General features: G+C 37.5%; 1 protein-coding gene and 1 long non-coding RNA gene across 6 annotated transcripts in view; both read left to right on the top strand.

Moving 5' to 3' along the window:
- The window catches only part of PDS5B (PDS5 cohesin associated factor B), a 191,767-nt gene that overhangs the window by 5,264 nt on the left and 163,141 nt on the right, over positions 1 to 23,362 (top strand). The window lies entirely within an intron of this gene.
- LOC128776215 (uncharacterized) overlaps positions 3,251 to 23,362 on the top strand; it is a 191,675-nt gene continuing 171,563 nt past the window's right edge. Inside the window, exon 1 of the long non-coding RNA XR_008421288.1 lies at positions 3,251 to 3,311. This is a non-coding gene — a long non-coding RNA (uncharacterized LOC128776215). The remainder of the gene's footprint in view (positions 3,312 to 23,362) is intronic.

Raw genomic sequence — 23,362 nt, 5'->3', positions numbered from 1 at the left:
GTATGCTTATTGGGCAGAAGTTACTTGTAGCACATACTTTAGATGGAGCTTATTTTACTTGACTCTTTCTCCCCCTCCCTCATCTAAAATGAACTGAGAGAGGTGCAATTTTTAGAGAGTTATAATATTTTTAGAGCCTGTGGCACCTTGAGGGGGGCATTGCTCTGAATGGAGAGACTACAATGCTAGACTTTGAACGACCAAGGGCCAACATTGAGCATATTGAGAGCCCTTAACTTGGTGTTAACGAGGTATATAAAGGCAGGAAGGGAGATTTGAGAGGGCAAATAAATTTTGTATAGGGCCAGCTCTGTCTTCTGTCTGCTTCTCCTGTCTCACTACTCCCTTCCACCCTCAACTGTCATTTGGTTTTTACCTGTGCTGTCATTTCGTTTGCTCCTGTTCCCTGGCAGGGGTAGCAACCTTGACCTTGTTATTTCAAGAGTTCCTCCAGAGATGAGGGACGCTTCGTTTTAATTATAAGGGAAACTGATTTTGCTTCAAACCAGTCAGAGGGAGCAGTTCTCATTTCTTACATCCTTTAGATCTATTTTCTGATGTTTAGTAGTACCTTTCTGTAGTTGATATTCTCCTAGGGTGTCAGAGGCCTTACATGCTGAACTGTACAGAAATCAGGGGATGTTGGCAGGACTACATGGACTTTGTTCCTGTTTAATCCCTACGTACCACCCTCACCCCCAGCTTCACAGTTTTTTTTTTAAATGAATTTTTTTTCCTTGTAGCCTTGGGAAGTGATAGGTTTAAAGGGCTTTTGTCTGTCTCCCCCTCTGTCCCCAATCACAAATGATAACCATGTGTAAGTGATGTTAATTAATGTGACTGTGGTGATCTTTTCACAGTGCATGTGCATAGTATCAAAACATCAGGTTGCATATCTTAAATATGTACAATTTTTGTACATCAGAGATACAAAGCTGTTAGTTTTTGTCTAAAGTTACCGTACATGCTAGTTAACATCAGATAGCTAGTCCTTTTTCATCATTACCTCTAGCCTTGGCCAATGGTTCTCAAATGGGGTTGTTTGGGACACCCCTTCCCTCCCCAGTGCCTCACACCAGGACATTTGGCAAGGTCTGGAGACATTTTGGCTATCATAACTGGGGGAATGGGGGAGGGTGGTGCCACTGGCATCTAGTGGGTGGAGGTCAGGGATGTTAAACACCCTACATTGTGTAGGGCAACGCTCCACAACAAAAAACTATCTGGCCCAATGTATCAATAGTTCCAAGGATGAGAAACCCTGGTCTAGGTAGAATTAATCCGGGAAGCCCATAGTTAACCCCAGCTCAACTGAACTAGGCCTGCCCATCAACTCTTGGTAGTAGCAATCCAGCTATTTCAAGGCTTTCATTTAGTTTTATGCTCAAAATGGCAAGCTTTGAAATGCAAGTCTTGAGCACTTTTTTTTTTCTTTGTCTCTTTGGTAAATTTCTTTTTGGCTATTGACTTTCCTTCTCTTCTCCCTTTATGATATAACATGATTGGGGTCAAAGCTTTGTAGTTCTAGTTGGGAGTTTGGAAGGTCACTAGCATTTAAGACTTGAACAGCAGTAGGAGCATATGTGGGCATTTGATGTAATGCTTGATGAAGCCCTTTCTAAGGAAGGCAAAAGAGCTTGGTGGTTAAGCCTGTAGACTTAGAGTCAAGACTGCCTAGGTTTTTATTCTGTCTCCATTACTAGCTAGCTTTGTCACCATGGGCAAATTACTAATTTTGCTAAGCCTCAGTTTCTGAATCTGTGAAGTGGGGGATAATAGATATCTCACATTTAAAAACAGCTTAATTCAGCTATAATTCACATACAGTATAATTCACTGAATGAATGTGTACAATTGTTTTCTAGTACATTCACAAGTTTATGCAACCATCACTGCAATCTGATTGTAGAACATTTTTATCTCCCATGAGAGAAACCCCAAACGTGTTAGTTGTCACTTCCTATTACCACTAATCTCATTTGTTGTTTTTTTTGGGGGGTGGGGTGGGGGGCGGATAAGCCAGACCAAATGCTTACCCTGGTGCCAAGATGGTAAGTACTCAACAAAAAAACCATTAGAGGTTGGTGCAGGGATACTGTATTTGTGCCAAGTCCATTCATATCACTTTAGAGAAGGCCAAGATGGAAAATTGTTTGTTTGTTAAATGGTATATGTTATATACTATACAAGAAATTCATGCTCCAAAATATAAAGATAAAAGATATTTTTTCAATTATGAAATGTATATTCAAGTAGGAAGAAAGAAACTGGTTGTATAAAATACCAGTTATAATTAGAAAATAATTGAAAACAAGGCAGAATAAAGTGTTTTCAGGAAGGTGTAAACAAAATATCTGAAATTGGGAATTTGATAAAAGGAAATTGATTAATCATGTCAAGCTGAGAGTACAGGAATCATGAAAAACCTCTTGAAGTGAGGGACTTTTTGGCCAAGTCTTAGATGATAAAATATGAGACTTTGACTCCTAACAAGAGCCCTTGAAGAATGCTATACTTCTTGAGGTATTGGTGGTACCATCATCATTTCTTGCTGCCTCATGCTCCTGTCAAATGTTGCCTCTGGTAGCTTCATCCATGGTCTTTTTTGATGTTTCTAATCTGTTGTGTTTGGGAATTTATCTAAATGCATTAAGTACAGTTTTAGTGAGAGGTTGATGTCTGTGACAAAAGGATATGAATATGTGGCCTTATGTTTTCTCTTTGAATTGCATTTTTCGTTTGTTTTCTGATTTAATTGGGTTTATTGAGTAAATAGTTTCTAGGCAAATTAGGCTGATAAAAATGTTTTCTTCTTCCAGGGCTTCTACTGTGAACTATATCCCTGACCTCTCTCCTAAATATCCTGTCTTCTTTTTCTTGTATACTGTATTGGACACAATACCTCCAGTACAACATATTCAAAACTGAATTGCTTTCTTCTACCTCTACCCTTTAACATCCTGTCTGGGTTAATAACACAGATACCTTTTTTTAAGTTGTAAGGGATGACTAGATTTGTTATCAAGTCAGAAACCTGCAGTCTTCTTGATCTTTCTCCTTTACTTCTCATATCCAATGAATTACACATCTTGTTGATTCTGATACAGTATTTCCAAAGGTATTTATTTATTTATTTATTTAACGTTTATTTATTTTTGAGACAGAGAGAAACAGAGCATGAACAGGGGAGGAACAGAGCAGAGAGAGAGGGAGACACAGAATCTGAAACAGGCTCCAGGCTCTGAGCTGTCAGCACAGAGCCCAACGCGGGGCTTGAACTCACAGACCATGAGATCATGACCTGAGCCGAAGTCGGACGCTTAACCGACCAAGCCACCCAGGCGCCCCCCCCCCCCCCTTTTTTTAAATGTTTATTTATTTTTGAGATAGAGAGAGACAGAGCATGAACAGGGGAGGAGCAGAGCAGAGAGAGAGGGAGACACAGAATCTGAAACAGGCTCCAGGCTCTGAGCTGTCACAGCACAGCTCTGAGCTGAGCCCGACGCAAAGGTTTTTTAAAAAATAAATACTGTATGCATATTAGTACTTCAAAAGTGAAACAACAAAAAGAGGAAAAAAGGTACACAATCAGAAGTTTCTCATTCATAGCCTTTCCCATCTGTCTAGTTCCCAAATTTCTACAGTAGTTTACTCACGTTATTGATTTCTTACATATCCTTCTGGGGATTTAAAAAATACAGCTGTTTATAAGTACATTTATCCCATCTTTCTCTTTTCCCCTCCTCCTGCCCCCAGATGTTTTACGTTAGTGTTGGAAACTAACTGCTTTGCCTTTTACTTTCTCTCTCTCTCTCTCTCTTTTTTAAGTTTGTTTATTTTGAGAGAGAGAGAGAGAAAGTGAGAGGCAGAGGAGCAGAGAGAGAGGGAGAGAGAGAGAATCCTAAGCAGGCTCTGGCACTATAAGCTCGAAGCCTGATATGGGGCTCAAACTCCTGAACCTTGAGATCATGACCTGAGCTGAAGTCAGACTCTTTTTTTTTTTTAATTTTTTTTTTTTTTTTAACGTTTATTTATTTTTGAGACAGAGCATGAACGGGGGAGGGTCAGAGAGAGGGAGACACAGAATCTGAAACAGGCTCCAGGCTCTGAGCTGTCAGCACAGAGCCCGACGCGGGGCTCGAACTCACGGACCGCGAGATCGTGACCTGAGCCGAAGTCGGCCGCTCGACCGACTGGGCCACCCAGGCGCCCCTGAAGTCAGACTCTTAACAGGGCCACCCAGGTGCCCCACCTTTTACTTTTTTTTTTTTTCCCACTGAACAATATACCTTGGAGATCTTAACGCAGTGGTGTGTAAAGTGCTAGTTGCTTATGCACGCTCTCTACTTCTCTCCGCTTTTCAAAAGCTGCTGTTCCTTTTTACTTATGAACCACAATTTAACTGGTAGTATAAAACACCAGTTATCATAAAATAATTTAAAGGAAGGCGGAATAAAGTATTTTCTTTTAAAGCCCATTGGTGGACAGCTGTATTGTTTCCAGTGTTTACTATTATAAAAATTATAAGAATCTTGCATCAAGCAACACTGTTGGATATATCATTCTGTACATATGCCCATGTGTCTGTAGGATAAATTCCTAGAAGTGGAATTGCTGGGTCAAAGAATATAACAGGTATAATTTTGATATTGTTAAATTGTGTTTCATAGACGTTGTAACAATAACGTGTTTATGAGAATACTTGTTTCCCTATACCCTTGCCAGCACAGTGTGTAATCAAGCTTTTTGGATTTGTGCCAATACGATAGGCGAAAAATGGTATCTCAGTGTAGTTTTAATTAATATTTTTCTTACAAGTGAAGCCAAGCATCTTTTCATATGGTTAAGAGCCCTCTATATTATTTTTTTTTTCCTGTGAACTCTCTCATTTTAATCTTTACCCATTTTTTTCTGTCCATTTGGGGATTCTTAAATTTCTCTTCAGTCCCTGTTCCATTGGTTGGTTTAGTAAATGTAAACATGACTTGCTTGTTTGCCTGCATTTGTCTTCTGACAGGTATCTGCTTACACCATCACTCCCTTCTAGGCTATCTCTTAGACTATTAACAGAGTGATATTTCTAATCATGAATTTGAGTGTGTCATTTCCTTGCTTTAAACTCTTCAGTGGCTCTTCACGCCCTTTGTAATCCAAGTATCTTAGTATTGGCGTGGTATCTACCTGCCTTGCCAGCATTTCATGTCACTTTGTGTTAGGCTCGCTCAGCTCCCAAAACACTGCTCATAGCTCCCTACTGTGTTGGACCTTTTGTCTCTGTGTCTTTACATGCGGTATTTCTCTTCTTGCAGTGGTCATTCCTGCTTGTTCACATGTCATCCTCTACCTAATGGAAAGGTTTTTCTGATACATGACTCTTCTTTTGGGCAACGTGTTGTGCTCTTTTCCCCTTCTCACAAGACCCTGTGTATACCTTTATAATGGAAACCGTCATGTCATGTGTTGTTCTTATTTGTGTGTTTTTTGCCCTTATACGGTTAACCTTTGAGGCCATGAACTTATAGTTATTTTGGAACCTAGCAGAATATTTGGCACTGGTAGATGATTAATATTTACTGAATACACACAAATGTATGTATATATACGCTAAATATAAGTCTGGACAACCCAAGACTAAGTGGAAAAAGGGAAAATTAATACAGTGAGCTCATGAATTGTTTTTAAATTTATTTTTGATTTACTTATTTATGTATTATATATTCTATATATTTATGTTCTGTATTTGCATATATTTATATTAAGGTGTAAACTAAATACAGTGAAATGTACAGATCTCAACTTTGATGAGATCAATACCCAGTGCCCAAAAGATGATATTGAGCATTTTTGTCATCCCAAAAGGTTCCCTCTTTGCCTTTTTTATCCAGTTCCCTCTTCCCCAAGCACTCTGATATCTGACAAGGTAGATTAGTTTTGTTCTGTGTTCATGCAGTGTGCTTTTTTGCATTTAGCTTCTTTTGCTTAGCATTTCCAGATTTATCCATGAAGTGGAATATATCAGTTTTTCTTTTTATTGCTTAATTAAATTAAATTGGATGAATATACCACAGTTTATCTTTTCTTCTGTTGATGAACATTTGAGTTGCTTCCAATTTTTTACCATTAAGAATAAGACCTATGCGTGTCTTCTTGCAAACAGTTGTTTTCATTTTTCTTGAGTAAATACCTAGGAATGGAATTGTGAGTTTATAGGCAGATGTGTGTTTAACTATGTCAGAAATTCCCACATTTTCAAAGTGATTTTCTACTTTATATTCCCACCATGAATATATGAGAATTCTAGTTGCTCTACATTCTTGCCAACGTTTGGATAATCAGTCTTAATTTTAGCCATTTATAAGGTATGAAATGGTTTCTCATTGTGGTTTCATTTTGGATTTCCTTGGTGGCTAATGATGTTGAGTAGCTTTTCATACAGCTATTGATAATTAGTGTATTTTCTTTTGTGAATTTGTCTTCCAAGTTTTCTGCGTGTTTAAAAAATTGGTTATCTTTTTATTGGTGTGTAATATAGTCTGGATACAAGTTGTCAGATCAATGTGTTAAGAGTATTTTCTCCTAATTTGTAGTTTGTCTTGTTTTTTCCTTAATAGTGTATTTTGACAAAGTCTAAATAATCAAGTTTTTTCTTTAATAGATATGCCTTTTAGGGTGCCTGGGTGGATCAGTCTGTTGGGCATCCGAATTTGGCTCAGGTCATGATCTCGAGTTCATGGGATTGAGCCCTGTGTCGGGCTCCGTGCTGACAGCTCAGAGCCTGGAGCCTGCTTCAGATTCTGTGTCTCCCTCTCTCTGTGCCCCTCTCCCGCTCATGTTCTGTCTCTGTTTTTCTCAAAAATAAACAAACGTTAAAAAAATGAAAAAAAAATAGATTATGCTTTTGAGTCGTAAGAAGCTCTGCCTATCCAAAAGTCATGAAAATAATTTCTTGTGCTTTCTTTTAGAAGTTTCATAGTCTTAGCCTTTACCTATAAGGCTATGATCCATCTTGAATTATTTTGCATGGTGTGAAGTAGGAGGTTAAAGTTCACTTTTAAAAATACATTTATCCAATTCCAACACCATTGTTTGGAAAAAAAAACCCAAAAACGAAACACCTTTTCTTTGCTGCAGTGATTAGCCTTTGTGTCTTTATTCAGAATCCTTTGAACTTACATGTGTAGGTCTATTTCTGGACTCAATTCTGTTTCATTGATCTATTTGTTTCTCCTATGCCAGTGTCACAGTGTCTCTATTACCATAACTTTTGGAATCAAATAGTGTGAATCCTCCAACATTGTTTGGCCGGTCTGGTTCTTTTGTGTTTCAGGGTCTCAATTTCTATAAAAAGAAAGTCTTTTGGGATTTTGATTGGGATTGTGTTGCTCTGTAGATATATATAGGGAAAACTGATCTGTACCGATATTGAATGTGGTAGTTAGCCTCTCACATGGTTCCCATTGATCCCTGTCTGGTATTTGCACTGTTTCATAGGCCATCTTGCACATTGATTAGGGTTGATGTGTGTGATCAATAGGGTATGGGAAAAGTGATGGTATGTCACTTCTAAAATTAGGTTAAAAAAAGATACAGTGGCTTGTTACTGGTCTTTTCCTCATCACCCACTGTAGAAAAAACCAGATGCCATATTGTAGAGAGACCCAATGTCAAGACCGTGAAGGGTCTGAGTTTTTACCCTACTTGCAGGCTCTCAAGTTAGCTTACTACAGTTTCATGGGTGCTGATAAAAGACATGAGGCCCCTGGGTCAGATTGGAAAGACTGTCACAATTACAGGAGGAGTAGCTAGGGTTTTGGCATTTTTGCACCAGTTCCTTGAGTTCCATTTCGCACCTGGTAACGTGAAGAGGGCCAGATGACACCTACATATGCAGTGGGCTATGTTTCAGGAGAGGAACTTTGGACACGGGGAACCTGGATAGTTTTATTTTTTTTTGTTTTAAATGTTTATTTTGAGAGACAGCATGAACAAGGAGAGGGACAGAGAGAGAGAGAGGCAGAGGGAACAAGGGAAAGAGAATCCCAAGCATGGAACCTGATGTGGGACTTGATCTCATAAACCATGAGATCATGACCTGAGCTGAAATCCAGGGTCAAATGCTTAACCTACTGAGGCCACCCAGGCACCCCAAAACTGGATATTTTTAGATGTGCAGTAAGCATACCTGCTCTTTGCTTTGGAGGTGACTTTCTTTATCTTCTAAGTCCGTTCATTTTATAGATACCTTTGAAACATAGTTTAGAACAAAGGGCAGTCCATCCTCAGTTGCAAAATGTGCAGAAATGTAGGTCCCATGGATTATTGTCTCCTAACATCTACGTGACAAAGAACTGAGGCTTTCTGCCAATAGCCTTGAGTGACCTTAGAAGCAGATCCTCCTCTAGCCTTCAGTTGACTATTATTTATTTGACTACAGTCTCATCAGAGACCCTTGATCCAGACCCACCAGCTAAGCTGCTTCTGGATTCCTGACCCTTAGAAACTGAGATAATTTTGTTTCAGCTGTTAAGTTTTGGGATTGTTTCTTACACAGCGATGACTAATACAGTTGTATATCTCTCCTTTTATTTAGTTCATCTTTAACATGTGTTGTAAACGTGTGTGGAAGATCTCTACATCAACCTACTAAAATGGATTTTTACATATTAATATGTTAACATATCAATCATATAATGTGATGTTATGTTAATGTGGTAACTTATATACATGTAATAAAAAGTAACATTTTGGGGCACCTGGGTGGCTCAGTCCATTAAGCGTCTGACTTTGGTTCAGGTCATGATCCTACTGCTTGTGAGTTGGAGCCCCGTGTTGGGCTCTGTGCTGACAGTTCAGAGCCTGGAGCCTGCTTCAGATTCTGTCTCTGTTTCTCTCCCCCTTGCCTGCTTGCGCTCTTTCTTAAATATAAATATTAAAAAAATCTTTTAGGGGCGCCTGGGTGGCTCAGTTGGTCAAGTGTCCAACTTTGGCTCAGGTCATGATCTCACAATTCGTGGGTTCGAGCCCTGCGTCAGCCCCTGTGCTGACAGTTCAGCGCCTGGAGCTTGCTTCAGATTCTGTGTCCGCACCCCTCCCCTGCTTGCATTCTGTCTCTCACTCTCTCAAAACTAAATAAAACATTAAAAAATTTTTTTTAGACAGTAACATTTTAATGTTCTCTGTAGAGATCTTGCATGTATTAAAAATCTTTTTGATGCTATTACAAATGAAATTTTGTAAATGTTCTTTGTATACAAAAATGCCATAGTTACTTTAAATTGAGTTCAGATTCGTTTAGTTCCAGGACTCTTTGTAGATTCCTTAGGACTTTCTTTACAAAAATAGTCAGATAATTTGTGAATAAGACCATTTTATTCCTCATCTTACAAGCTTTTTCTTTGTCTTGCCTTATTGCACCATCTCTCATTTTCAGTCTAATGTTAAAGAGCGATGGTGAGAATGGACATCCTTGTCTCGTTCCTGATCTTAAGGGAAAACATTGTCCTTCACCATAAAATAGGATGTCAGCAGTGGGTTTTTTTTGTAGATTAAAAGAAATCAGATGGAAGATACTCCCTGTTTTACTGAAACTTTTAAATTATGAATGGGTGTTAAATATTGTCACACATCCCCCCCCCCCCTTTTTTTTTGTATTTAGTGAGATGATTGTATGGCTTTTATTCTTTATTCTGTTATTTATTTTGGTGAAATATATTTACTGATTTTTTTTTTCTAAAGGAAAGTTTTTTAATGTTTATTATTGAGAGACAGAGAGAAACAGAGCATGAGCAGGGGAGGGGCAGAGAGAAGAGGAGACACAGAATCCGAAGCAGGCTCCAGGCTCTGAGCTGTCAGCACAGAGCCCGACAGGCCTTGAACTCACAATCCGCAAGATCATGACCTGAGCCACCCAGGTGCCCCTATTTATTGATTTTTGAAAGTGATACCAATCTTGCATTTCTGGGATAACCTTACATGATCATGATGTTTTGTCCACTTACCTGTTTTTGGGTTTGTTTTGTTAAGGATGTCTGTGTTCTTGATAAATATGGTTTATGATGCTTTTTTTTTTTTTTAATTTTATTTTTGAGAGCAAGAGAGAGTGCGTGCCAGCAGGGAAGGGGCAGAGAGGGAGACCCAGAATCCTAATTAGGCTCCAGGCTCCCAGCTGTCAGCATAGAGCCTGGTGTGGGGCTCGAACTCACCAACTGTGAGATTATGACCTGAGCCAAAGTCAAGCAGTTTGTGGGTTATTTAAGTTACCAAATCTTTTGGCATATGGTTTATAATTTTCCATTGTGATCCTTTTAATGCCTGCAGGATTTGTCATGATTGGTCTTTTATTCCTGATGTTGGTAGTTTGTATTTTACTTTCTTCTGTTTTTCGTCATTCATGCTAGGGCTTAGCAATGTTATTTCTTTTCACAGCTTTTGGTTGGCTTCTGGTTTTATCTTGATAATTCCTTAATTCTTTCTTCTGTTGGTTTAATATTTTTTTCTGGCTTTTTTGAAAAAAAAATTTAAGCTTTATTTTTGAGGGGGGGGGAGAGAGAGAGAGAGAGAGGGAGAGGGAGAGGGAGAGGGAGAGGGAGAGGGAGGGAGGGAGGGAGGGAGGTAGAGAGAGGGAGGAGCAGAGAGAGGGAGACAGAATCCGAAGCAGGCTCCAGGCTCTGAGCTGTCAGCACAGAGTCCGACGCGGGGCTCGACCTCTGACCTGAGCTGAAGTCGGACGCCCAACTGACTGAGCCACCCAGGTGCCCCTTTTCTGGCTTTATGTCTAAATGTGGAAATTTAGACATTTAAACTTAAGACTTTGTGTTTAAATATAAGCACTTGAAGCTATCCTTTCTTCTCTAAGCATTGCTTAATTGCATGTTTAATGTTTACATATTGTATTTTCATTATCAGTTAAAAATATTTTCTAAATTTCTTTGTGATTTCTTTGACTCATGGAGTATTTAGAAACATGTTGCTTGATTTCCAGGTATTTTGAGTTTTCATAGATAGTTTCTTATAGTTGAATGCTAATGTGATTCTGTTGGGGTCAGAGAACATACTCTAAAATTTCTGCCTTTTGAAATTTGAGACTCATTTTATGATGCAGTATATGCTCTATGATACAGTTGGGTCAGATTGGTTAATAGTGTTTAAGTCATCTATATCATAATCAAAACTTTTTCTCTATATATAAAAAATATTTTAGGGGTGCCCATCCCCTGCTTGCACTCAGTCTCAAAATAAACAAACATAAAAATATTTAAAAAAAATATTAAAAAATATGTAACATAAAAGGGACAGTAAAGGATGGGAGAAAAATACAGGTTAAAAAAATACAACACATAGCAAACAACAGACTTGATTAAAAAAATACAACACACGTAGCAAATAACAGACTTAAATTCAACCATATAAATATTGTTAAATACAATGTTTCCTAAAACTCCAAAGACAGAAATTGCTATATAAGTAGGTTTAATATCAAAAAAAACAAAATGAGGGGTTCCTGGATGGTCCAGTCGGTTGTGCATCCATCTCTTGATTTCGGCTCAGGTTATGATCTCTTGGTTGGTGGGGTCAAGCCCCCCAGCGCTGAGCCTGCTTGGGATTCTCTCTCTCCCTCTTCCCCTGTGTCTCTCTCCTCTGCCCCTCCCCCATGCATACACACACGGCCGCATACACTCTCTCTCTCAAAATAAATACTTAAAGAAAAAAAATGAATGAGATCTTGGCCTTTTGCGACAACATGGATGCTAATAAGTTAAAGACAAATGCCAAATGATGTCTTTTATATGAGGAATCTAAAAAAAAATTAAACAGCAGAAACAAACCCATAAATACAGAGAACTGATGGCTGCCAGAGGGGTGGAGGGTGAGGGGATAGGCAAAATGGGTGAGGGAAACTGGGAGATACAGGCTTCCAGTTAAGGAATCATTAAGTCATAAGGATAAAAGGTACAGCATAGGGAATATAGTTTTTGGTACTGTAATAGTATTGTGACAGATGAACTATACTTGCAATGAGGATAGCATAACATAAACTTGCCATATAACTATATTGTACACTTGAAACTAATGTAACATTGTATGTTTACTATATCTCAATAAAAAAAGAAACATTTTTAAAAATGAAAAGAAAGTCCACTAAATATATGCTGTATATAAGAGATGCATTTTAAGAACAAAAACACAAGTCAGGTTAAAAGTGTAATAATGAAAATCATACATCATGAATGTAAATAGTAAACACAGGAGAAGTTGTGTACTTACATTAATAACAGAAAAAAATGTAACTTCAGGTGTGCCTGGGTGGCTCAGTTGGTTAAACATCTGACTTTGGCTCAGGTCACGATCTTGTGGTTTGTGAGTTTGAGTGTCTTCTCGGGCCCTGTGTCGACAGCTCAGAGCCTGGAGCCTGCTTCAGATTCTGTCTCGCTTTCTCTCTGCCCTTCCCTTGCTTATATTTTGTCTCTCTCTCAAAAATAAATAAACATTAAGAAAAATCTTTTTATTAAAAAAAAGGGGGGGGTGGTTAACTTCAGTAAAGAATTATCAAAGGTAAAAAGGTCAATTCATCCAGAAGGCATACCAATACCAAATGAGAATCCACCTAATACCAGAGAGCCTGAGGCAAAAACTGCATTAAGGAAACACATGAAGCAAAAGCTGATTAAGTTATAGATATAAAAGTTATAGGAAGAAATGAACAAATCTACAATTATAGCTGGGAGTTATGATACCCCTCTCTTAACAAGTGAAATGGATATAAAATAACCTACAGAAATATAGATCAGAGATCAGCAAACTACAGGGCAGATCCTTGGCCCTCTGCCTGCCTTTATAAGTAAAGTTTTATTAGAACACTGCCATGCCTATTCATTTCCATATTGCCATGGCTGTTTTCACACTACAATAAGAGAATAGCCACTGCAAGGGCTATAATCCACAAAACCCAAAATATTTTTTTAAAGTTGTTTGGGAGAGAGAGAGACTGCAGGCAAGTGGAGGAGGGGCAGAGAAAGAGGGAGAGAGAATCCCAAGCAGGCTCCATGCTGTTAGTGCAGGGACCGATGTGGGCTTGAGCCAGCGAACTATGAGAACATGACCTGAGCTGAAATCAAGAGTCGTATGCTTAACTGAGCCACCCAGTTGCCCCTATTTTAAATCTTCTATTGGCTTTTTAAGCTAAACTGCTTTGTAATTTTTTAGTGGTTGCTCTAGGAATTACAGTATTCATGATTAACTTTTACATTTTATTTTGCACTAACATGCTATTTCATGTAAAATGAAAGAACTTTACAAAGTATAATTATATTTGACCTTTGTGCTGTTGGTGTGCTATTTTTTGCTTCAGCACAGTGCTATGTTTGCTTTAGTCACTGGTCTCTTGAAGAATTTCAGAGAAAATAAATGAGATAGTCCTTGGTATATACCTACATATTATTTCAGGTTTCTTTCTTTCTTTCTTTCTTTCTTTCTTTCTTTCTTTCTTTCTTTCTTTCTTTCTGTGTACATCTAAGTTTCGACTGACGTCATTTCCCTTCAGCTTGAACAACTTCCATTAACATTGCATAATGCATAAATCAATTGATAAAGTCTTGAGTCTTAGTTGAATATGTTTATGTTTTTTAAGAATATTTTTGCTGGATATAGATTCTGGGTTGATAGTCTTTTTCTTTAATTACTTTAAAGATGTATATTTATTGTCTTTTGGTTTCCATTGTGTCTTCAATTTTCAATAATTTGATTTATATTTTTTCTTTTCCTTTTTTTTTCTGCTACTATGTTTAGAGTTAGCTGAGCTTATTAGATTTGTAATTTGATATTTTTCACCAAATGTGGGACATCTTAACCATTATTTAAAAATACGTTCCCTGTTCTGCTGTCTCCGCTCCATTTGAGATTCTTGTTATTCTGCTTAAAATTGTACTATAGGTCTCTGTTAACTTTTTAAAATCTTTTCCCCTCAGTTCTTTAGATTGAATAATTTCTACTGCTCTGTCTTCAAGGTCACTGACTCTTTTTTATGTTTTTTTTTAATTTGCTTTTAAGTATCCCTGCCCAAATCTTTTTTTTTCTTTTCTTTCATTTTTCAGCTTTATTGAGCTGTAATTAACAAATAACATTTTGTAAATTTAAGGTGTACAGCATGATAGTTTGATACATGTATATATATGAAATGATTACTACAGTAAGGTTAGTTAACACATCCATCACCTCACATAGCTAACATTTTCTGTGTGTTGTGAAAACATTTAAGATTTATTCTTAGCAGCTTTCAATTATATAATATGTATGGGATTATTAACTATAGTCACCATGCTGTACGTGAGATTCTCAGAATTTATTCATTTTATAACTGAAAGTTTTTACTCTTCAACAAAGTCTCCCCATTTCTCCCACACCCCAGCCCCTTGCAACCACCAATTTACTCTCTATGAGAGTTCTCCTTTTTCAGATTTCACATATAAGTGAGACTATTTGGTATTTCTTTCTCTGATTCATTTCATTTCGCACAGTGCCTTCAGGTTGCATCCATGTTGTTGTAGATGGCAAGATTTCCTTCTTTTGCTTGACTGAATGAATGCATTTCATGATATACACATACATAAAATACATCTTTATCAAGTCATCATCAACTGATGGACATTTAGGTTTCCATGTCTTTGTTACTGTGAACATTGCTGCAGTGAACATGGGGGTGCTGATATTTTAAGCCCATTTTTAAATACTATACCCTTCAGTTCTAGTATTTCACTTGGTTCTTTTTTTTTAAACGACTTTTTTCTTTAAAAAATTTTTTTTTAATGTTTATTTTTGAGAGAGACAGAGACAGAGCATGAGAGGAGGAGGGGCAGAGAGAGAGGGAGACACAGAATCCAAAGCAGGCTCCAGGTTCTGAGCCATCAGCACAGAGCCTGACATGGGGCTCAAACCCACGAGCTGTGAGATCATGACCTGAGCTGAAGTCGGACACTTAACTGACTGAGCCACCCAGGCGCCCCTAAACGATTTTCATTTATCCAGTGAGATGTCCCATTGTGACCATATTCTTCATTAAGTTTTTCAACATATTTATAATAGCTGCCTTAGCATCCTTGCTTGTTAGTTCACTCTTCTGAATTATTTCATAGTGTTTTTCTCTTAACTGCTTCCTCCACCCCCCTTGACAGCACCTCATATTTTCCTGCTTATTTTCATGTCTAGAAAGTTGTAATCGTAGAGTGGACATTGTGGATGATATGCCATCTCTAAATTCTCTTTATCTTCCTTTGGGGAGCATGATTAAATTACTGGCTGATCATCTTGAACTTGTGGAGGCTTGGTCTTATACTTTAGTAAGATGGGTCTATAGAAAGCCTGAGGTGTTTTCTAACGCCTTGTAACTTGGTTGGATTCAAATTCCAAGCTCATGTCTCTGCAGTGGGAAGCAGCTGACATTGCTGCTGAATTCTTTCAGCTTTCCAGTTGTTTTCTGCTGGGCTCCTTGGAATCTTCTTTAAGCATATACAATTCAAGGTTTTTTTTGTTTTTTTTTGTTTTTTTGTTTTTTTTTTTAAAGAATTTGAAGAGTTTATATTAGTTTTTGAGGCTTCTCTTGCTATGGCTAACTCCTTTACTGAATTTCCTCTCTGAGTTTTCAGCCACTCTGTGGCCATGAACTTCAATAAAACTGCAGCTTTCTGCCTGAGGTATAGTGGACTTGTGTTATTGCAGGTGAGGAGTGCCCTTCGAAAAAAGCTGTATAAATTTGAACACTGTACTTCTTTTCTTTCAGTAGTCAAATTTCCCAATATCTACCTGCTCTTGGTTGCTTTGTTTTATCTTTGAGTCATTCTTAAAATTATTTTATCCAGAATTTAGGGGTACCTGATGGCTCAGTTGGTTAAGCGTCCAACTCTTGATTTTGGCTCAATTCATGATCTCACGGTTCCTGAATTTGAGCCCTTCATTGGGTTCCACCCTAATAACATAGAGCCTGCTTGAGATTTTCTCTCTCTCTGTCTCTGTCTCTCTCTCTCTGTTTCTCTGTCTCTCTCTGTGTGTCTCTGTCTCTCTCTGTCTCTTTCTGTCTCTCTCTGTCTCTTTCTGTCTCTCTCTGTCTCTGTCTCTCCCTCTCTCTCTGCCTCTCCACTGCTTGTAGCTTCTCTCTCTCAAGATAAATACACTTTAAAGAAATATTTTCTACAGAATTTATAACTGACATCTGTGGAAGGGTTAGTTTTAGGAGTAGACAAAAGCTACTCCACCATTATTAGAATTCTTCACAAACTAATTTTCATTCATTTCAAATTAGGCCTTTAGGCATAGTTGCTTTTAACACACACCTTATTTTAGGATTACACATTTTTAGAGTGAGAGAAGTTTGCTCTTCAATTACATACACTTGGTCTAAATCAGTAATTTAGTGAAGAGTTGGGAGCTAAAGAATGTTTACAAAAGCTGGTGAAAGGGATTATATTAAAGCTATATTTCTACTGCTGTTCCTTCTTCCCCTTTTTAGCACAGACTTCATAGACAGCATTGGGGACACATAGGATCAGATAATAATGGGAAAAAAAGTCATTTTTCAATTGTCTTTGACCTTCTCTTAATATTTCTGCTTTGTGGAAAAAGTACTAAAATGTAAATGTTTCAGCTGCTTCAGTCTTCAAAATTTGTGTTCATGATTGGGCTGTTGGATATCTATTTATGTTTAAATGTTTAGCTAGGTACCAGCTCAGGTCCAGAGGACCCTTTAGATTCATTCTACAAAAATTTGCCTTTAAACAGATTAAAAAAGAAAAAAGTGTGTGTAAGAGGGAACTGAATGGATTGGTTTAGAGATGGCACATACGTCTTCTAAGAGATTTATTGTTTTGTGCTTTCAACACACATCTAAGGTTAACATTAATGTAGTCTAAAAATACTAGTACATTAAGGTGTTGTTGATTTTTAGTTTTCTTGAATTTGGACAGCATCTATTTTGTTATTTTAATATGAATATAACTATAAGAAGGTAGATTTTATTTTCTTTTCTTTTGAGAGAGAGCACAAGCTGGGGAGGGGCAGAGGGAGAGGGAGAATCAGAAGCAGGTTGTCTGCACCGTCAGCACAGAGCCCAGTGTGGGGCTTGATCCCATGAATTGCAAGATCATGACCGGAGCTGAAATCAAGAGTCTGCCGCCTGCGTCTCAGGTGTCCCAAAAAGGTAGATTTTAAATTTGAAGTTGCTCCTTTAGAAAGTAAATGCATTTGAAACTTAATGTTCTTCAGTTAAATTCTAAAGTATTTTTGCTGATAGAAGGAAAGTGAGGTACATGATAACCCCCAATATATGATAGTTATTTTTGCTGATAGAAGGAAAGTGAGGTACATGATAACCCCCAATATATGATAGATATTTTTCTTTTTAGTTGGGTGTAAGATGAGGTGGAGAAGAGAAGGGTGGACACATTCAGCCCTTTCTACAGTAGTCTAATCCTAAATAACATTTCCATCTTTATTAATTAGAGTTTGATTAGAGAAGTAAAATTATTGTAGTGATTGATTTTTTTTTTTTTTTTTTTTTTTTTTTTTAAATGAATTGTGGGATCTAGGTATACACTCCTGAGTGTGGTGCTAGGCTTAAGTCAGTAGGGATGACATGTGGGAAGGGAAGATAGACATTAAGTTGGGGGAAGTAAGGTTAAACTGAAACATGCAAAGATCACTTGGAACTTAATGGAAATAGCTGGAACCTGTAAGCCCAAATTTCAACCTTCATTGCTCTCTCATTGCTTCCAAACCTGCAACTTTGATGATGTGCATAATTAGTAGATATGGCACACCACAACTTTCAGGAAGTATGGCACAGTCTCAACTTCCAGTTTCATCATTGCTGCATCCCTAGGTGGAAACCAAGATCTGTTGTGGAGCTGCACACAACCTGCCCTAGTATTACTTGGAAAAATGAAGAAGGAGATCTAACAGGAGCTAGGGGAGCTGTGGGCCCAGTTGCTGCCTCATGCCAACGACTGTGGGCCCAAAGATCCATGACAATGTGTGAGAACTGCAAAACTACCTGACTTCATGTTGAAGTTCTACATATGGCTGTTTCTTCACTTTTATTTTCTAAATTTCATGGGAATGTCTTTTGAGGCCAACCCTAACTTGCAACCATGCAAGGAGTGGAATTTGGAGAAATGTAGTTCCGGCCTAGCTAAGATGACAATAAAAAGCCATCATAGTCCATTCTTTGACACCATGGCACCTATAGACCCCTCTTTTAATTATATTTAACTTACAAAGACAATTGGAAAATTATGCTTTTGATGAACATAATGCAACTATCCTTTGTCCAACTGATAACATACGAATATTCTTCCTAAGATAGGAAAGAAAATTCCTTTATCCATAGTTGGGTTCATTTTTTTTTTCTGCTTAAGTCACATTTTCTACTTAATGTCCTGTAACTTAAATATTGATATGAAATTAACTACTATTAGATGGTTGTAGAAAGGAAGACAAAAAAGTATGTATATATATATATATATATATACTGATTTCTTATATCAAAACAAATAGTAGAATGTTCATTTCTGCAACTAGTCATGCAGTTGTAGTTGCTATCTATAATTGCCTTCTCCTGCTGTCATTCCACATTCCTTGTGTTCTTGGCAAGCACCTCAGCTGGTTGTGGTTGCTTGCCTGGTAGGGTGACTCAAACCTTTATTCCTTAAGGGTCTGTGTCATTAGCATTCTTGCCTGGATTGTTTCTACTGACTTTAATCACATTACATGGAAATACTAAGTGGTGTCCCAGAGGAACTCCTGCATTTCAGACATACTTTTTCTTAGCCCCTCTTGTGTAGTAGCAACGTAGTTTTCTCTTCATAGTAAGATCAGTCACCACAGTCAGTTCCGTAACCTCTTCCTTTGTTGATTCATTGGCATGAAAAGCCCAAAGTGGCTGAGTGGTGGTCTCAACTTCCAGGTTAATCATTGCTGCATCCCTAGGTGGAAACTAAGATCCACCGAGGGAACTATATGGGCATAGATGTATATATAGGTGGGTAGATGATATGGTGTGTTGTATGTCAGTGAATTGGGAAGCAAAGTGCATCAGGTAAGAGTGAGAATGAGTTAATAAAAAATAAGTACATTTTGTAAAACACAGAGAATTGATCAGGATATCCTGTACACAAATATTTATTTACATTGAAAGAAGTATAAATATATCAAGGAAAGTATATGTAGTTTTTCTTTTTTGTTATCTAATACTTAATGGACAGGTGGTATTAGTAATTTGGTTCTAATTCCAGTGTACTTTTTGGATATTTTACTTGAAGGAGAAAACAAAAATTAAAATTAGTATTTTGAGCTTTTATAAATTTTCAGTAATATGAAATAGTGAGCATATGTGGTTTCTGTCTTTTGCACAAAGGAAAATGGTATAGTAGCATTGCATGTCTACTTTGAAACTGAGGAAGTTATATAATGTAAGTAGGAGGGTGAGCTTGGATCCAGACTGCCTGGCTTTAAATCCTAGCTCTTCTGCTTACCATGAATTTTGATTAGTTATTGCTCTGCAACAACCCAAACCCCTGCCAAAACAAAAACAAAAACTGGTGGTTAAAACGAATGTATATTATTACTCATGCATCTATGGATTAGATGGATGGTTCTGATCATCAGGGCTAGATTTGGCTTATTTCATCTGGAATTGCTCCTATATCTGCAATCACTTGGCAGGTTGGTGGTGGGGGTGCTGCTCTAGGGTGGCTTCTCACATTTGTGGCGGTTTACTGGCTCTCTTATGGGGGGGTGGGTGACTGAGGCACATGTCTCTTATCATTCATCAGTGAAGTCTGGGCTTGTTCATACATGGTGGTGGCAGGATTCTAAGAGAGGTAGTAGAAACATGCAAGATCTCTTGAGGATTACACATGGAACTGGCACGTCACTTCTGACTTTATTTGGCCAAGTTCATTGGCCAAGGCAAATCAGGAGGTCAGTCAAAATTCAAGATGTGGGGAAATCAACTCTTATCTTCTTATAGGAGGAGCCAGGGTCATATTGCAGGGGGTATGGATACTAGGAGGGCTGGAGAATTTGGGCCATTTTATAATCATTCTGCCATACAGCGTGATCTTGCACAGTCTCTTCATCTCTCTAAACCTGTTTCCTAACCTGTAAAAATGGTTAGGAGAGTCACTATATTTTCTGAGATGATTTTTGAAGATTAGAGAACTTCTGTAAAGTGCTTATGGTAGTATCTTGATATACCAAGTTTTTTTGTTTGTTTGCTTGCTTGTTTGTTTTCCTTTAAAATCTTAAAATACTTGCCTTTGAAAGCCAGTACAGTGTTTAAAAATGTGGGCTCTGGAACTGTGTTGGAGTCCTTGCCCCACCCCTTCCTGGCTTTTAGCCTTGGGCAGATTACTTAACTTTTTTGTGCCTCACTTTCTAGGAAAGATTACTTATTTTGCAGGGTTGGTGAGGATCAAATGAATTAATACACAGTAAGTGTTTAGAACTGTGAGCACTGTATAGGTACTCAGTGTGTTGTTATTCCTCCTCCTATTATTACAGTGTGCTGCCTTTAATCCAAACCTTTTAAAACCTTATTGAAAAGTTTAGATCAGGCTGAAATTAGCATCCTTTCTTGTTTAAACCCATCTAATTTTTTAATGAAGCAGTTTTAACCTTTATGGTTGGTTTGCTAATATAATTATGAATTTTAGTGATGTGAATTCATTACGTAGAAACATTTCAGTTTGGAGTAAAACTGTCCTTCCTGTAGTATTTTGTCTTTTATTTACTTGCTTTTTAATCTTCTTTCTAAGCTTTTCCTGCATGTCACTTATTTCCATGGCTTCCATTCTGTGTTGGTTACCCCCACATTAACGTTTCAGGTTTAACTTTCAGTTCTGATTTTCATTCATTAACGAATTTTTTTTTCTTCTCTCCAGTGAGTCATTAAATTTACTTTTTTTCTTTTCTCCCACCCTTCTCCTCCTTTATGCTTGTTACTTTTCATTTGGTCCAGGTCCCTTTTCCTTTATGCTTGTGGCTTTTAGTTTAGTCCAAGTCCTCATTTATTTCCTTAAATTAGTAGACTCCTAACCAGTTTCTCAACTCCAATATTCTACTCCATCCTCCAGGAACTGTCAAGATAATTTATGTAAAAGATGTTTGATTATTTCATTTCCTTGGTTAAAATTTCTTTTTTAAACTTCCCGTGCTTGCAAGAAAAAAATAAATTTGAGCATCCAAGGTTCTTGATGAATCTGCCTCTGCTTCCCTTTTCAGCAGAATTTTTAGTTCACAGTAGAATTACTTAGTCCTGGCTATATGAGATTATTGAGGACTGTCAAAATCTCTTGCACTTTGTGCTTTTAATTTCATCCGAAATCCTCTGCCTAGGTTTGTTCTGTTGGCAGACTTTCAGATTGTGCATTTTTATTTTTTTTATTATTAAAAAAAAATTTTTTTTTTTAACGTTTATTTATTTTTGAGACAGAGAGAGACAGAGCATGAACGGGGGAGGGTCAGAGAGAGGGAGACACAGAATCTGAAACAGGCTCCAGGCTCTGAGCTGTCAGCACAGAGCCCGACGTGGGGCTTGAACTCATGGACCGCGAGATCATGACCTGAGCTGAAGTCGGCCGCTTAACCGACTGAGCCACCCAGGCGCCCCCAGATTGTGCATTTTTAAAAAGATTTAGCTCAAGTGTGATTTCTCAAGGAGGGTTTCCTTATCCCTACTACCCATTTTCAGACATCTGATTCTTTGCCTGGTCTGGTGTATGCTTTTATTATAGCATTTATCACATTGGTGTTTTTAAACATCTTTGTTTAGGTATGATTCATATGACATACAATTCATTGAAGCGTGCAGCTCAGTGGTTTAGTATATTTATAGTTTTGCATCTATTACCACAGTCAATTTTAGAACATTTTCATTATTTTAGAAGGAAACCCACACCTCTTCACAAGTACCTCCTAACATCCCTTTCCTTCTATAATCACTAATCTATTTTGTCTCTATAGATCTGCTTATTCTGTGTATTTCATATTAATGGAATCATTTAATGTTTGGTCCTTAGTAATTGGCAGCTTTTATTTAGCATAATGTTTTCAGTTAGTCTGTGTTGTAGTGTATAGCAGTATTTTTTTTTTTTTTAATTGCCAGATGTTTCATTGTGTGCTATATTTTGTTCACTAGTTGCTGGGCATTTGGGTGGTTTCCACTTTTTAGCTATTATGAGTAGTGCTATTGTAAGCATTTGGGTACACGTTTATGTGCAAACATGTTTTTGTTTCTCTTGGGTATGTACCTAGGAATGGAATTGCTGGATGCTGTGGTAACTGTTTCACTATTTGGGGAAATGCTAGACTGTTTTCCAATGTTGTTGCACCGTTTTACATTCCCACTGTTAGTGTGTGAAGGTTTCAAATTTTCTACATCCTTACCTACACCCGTTATTGTCATTCTTTTGATTGTAGATATGCTGCGAGTGTCATCTGGTATCTCATTATGGTTTTGATTCTTTATTTTGTGATGGCTAATGATGATTAGCATTTTTTCATGTGTGTATTAACTATTTGTATATTTCATTTGAAAAACTATTAATATCCTTTTGTCCATTTTAAAATTGGGTTCTTTTTATTAGTGTAGCAGTTTTCTAGATACAAGTCTCTTATCAAATATAGGTGTTTTTGTTTTGCATTTTCTGTCATTCTTTTTGGTTGTTTTCACTTTCTTGATGTTCTCCTTTTAAACATTTTTTTTTTCTTTTTCTTCTTTTTTTTCCTTTTTGCTGTAAATTCCTAATTCTTACTGTATTTGAAGTTAAGCCCAGTCTCTCTCTCTCTCTATCTCTCTCTCCTGTGTTGTCGTAGTCTTGGTACTTGAAGGGCTCCAGCATAAGTTACTGTGGCATAAAAATTATTTTGGGAAGGTACTTGAGTACCCGAAATCTTTTATCTGCCAAAGAACAGAGCCTCTTCAAAGAACTCAGTTGTCATAAATTCTCTCTGCCCAGGAGCAGCCTTGGAAGACTCACTCTTCTTACTGGTGATGAGAAGTCTCCATACCACACCTAAACAGACATTGTCACAAAACTACCATATCTCCTATCCTGTTCTCCTAAGGGCCCATTTATTTTTCCAGAAAATGATTTGTTTTCCTGTAAGTGCCCTTCCCCCTTTCCCCTATTAAAGCTGGTATGTAAGCCATAGATTCTAAACACCTTCTTGAGTCACACTTTATTTGTGAACTACTATATATACACACGAATAAAAATCTGTCTTCTCTCTAGCTAATCTGATGTAGGAGAGGGAAAAAAAATACATTTTCTTTATCCATCCTAGGTTTATTAGCTGGGACCATACAATTTAACTG

This window comes from Panthera pardus, unplaced genomic scaffold, assembly GCF_024362965.1.
Source record: "Panthera pardus isolate Hobbes unplaced genomic scaffold, ASM2436296v1 HiC_scaffold_1, whole genome shotgun sequence".
In the NCBI taxonomy this organism is placed as follows: Eukaryota; Metazoa; Chordata; class Mammalia; order Carnivora; family Felidae; genus Panthera; species Panthera pardus.
This window is presented reverse-complemented; position numbering and strand designations above follow the sequence as displayed.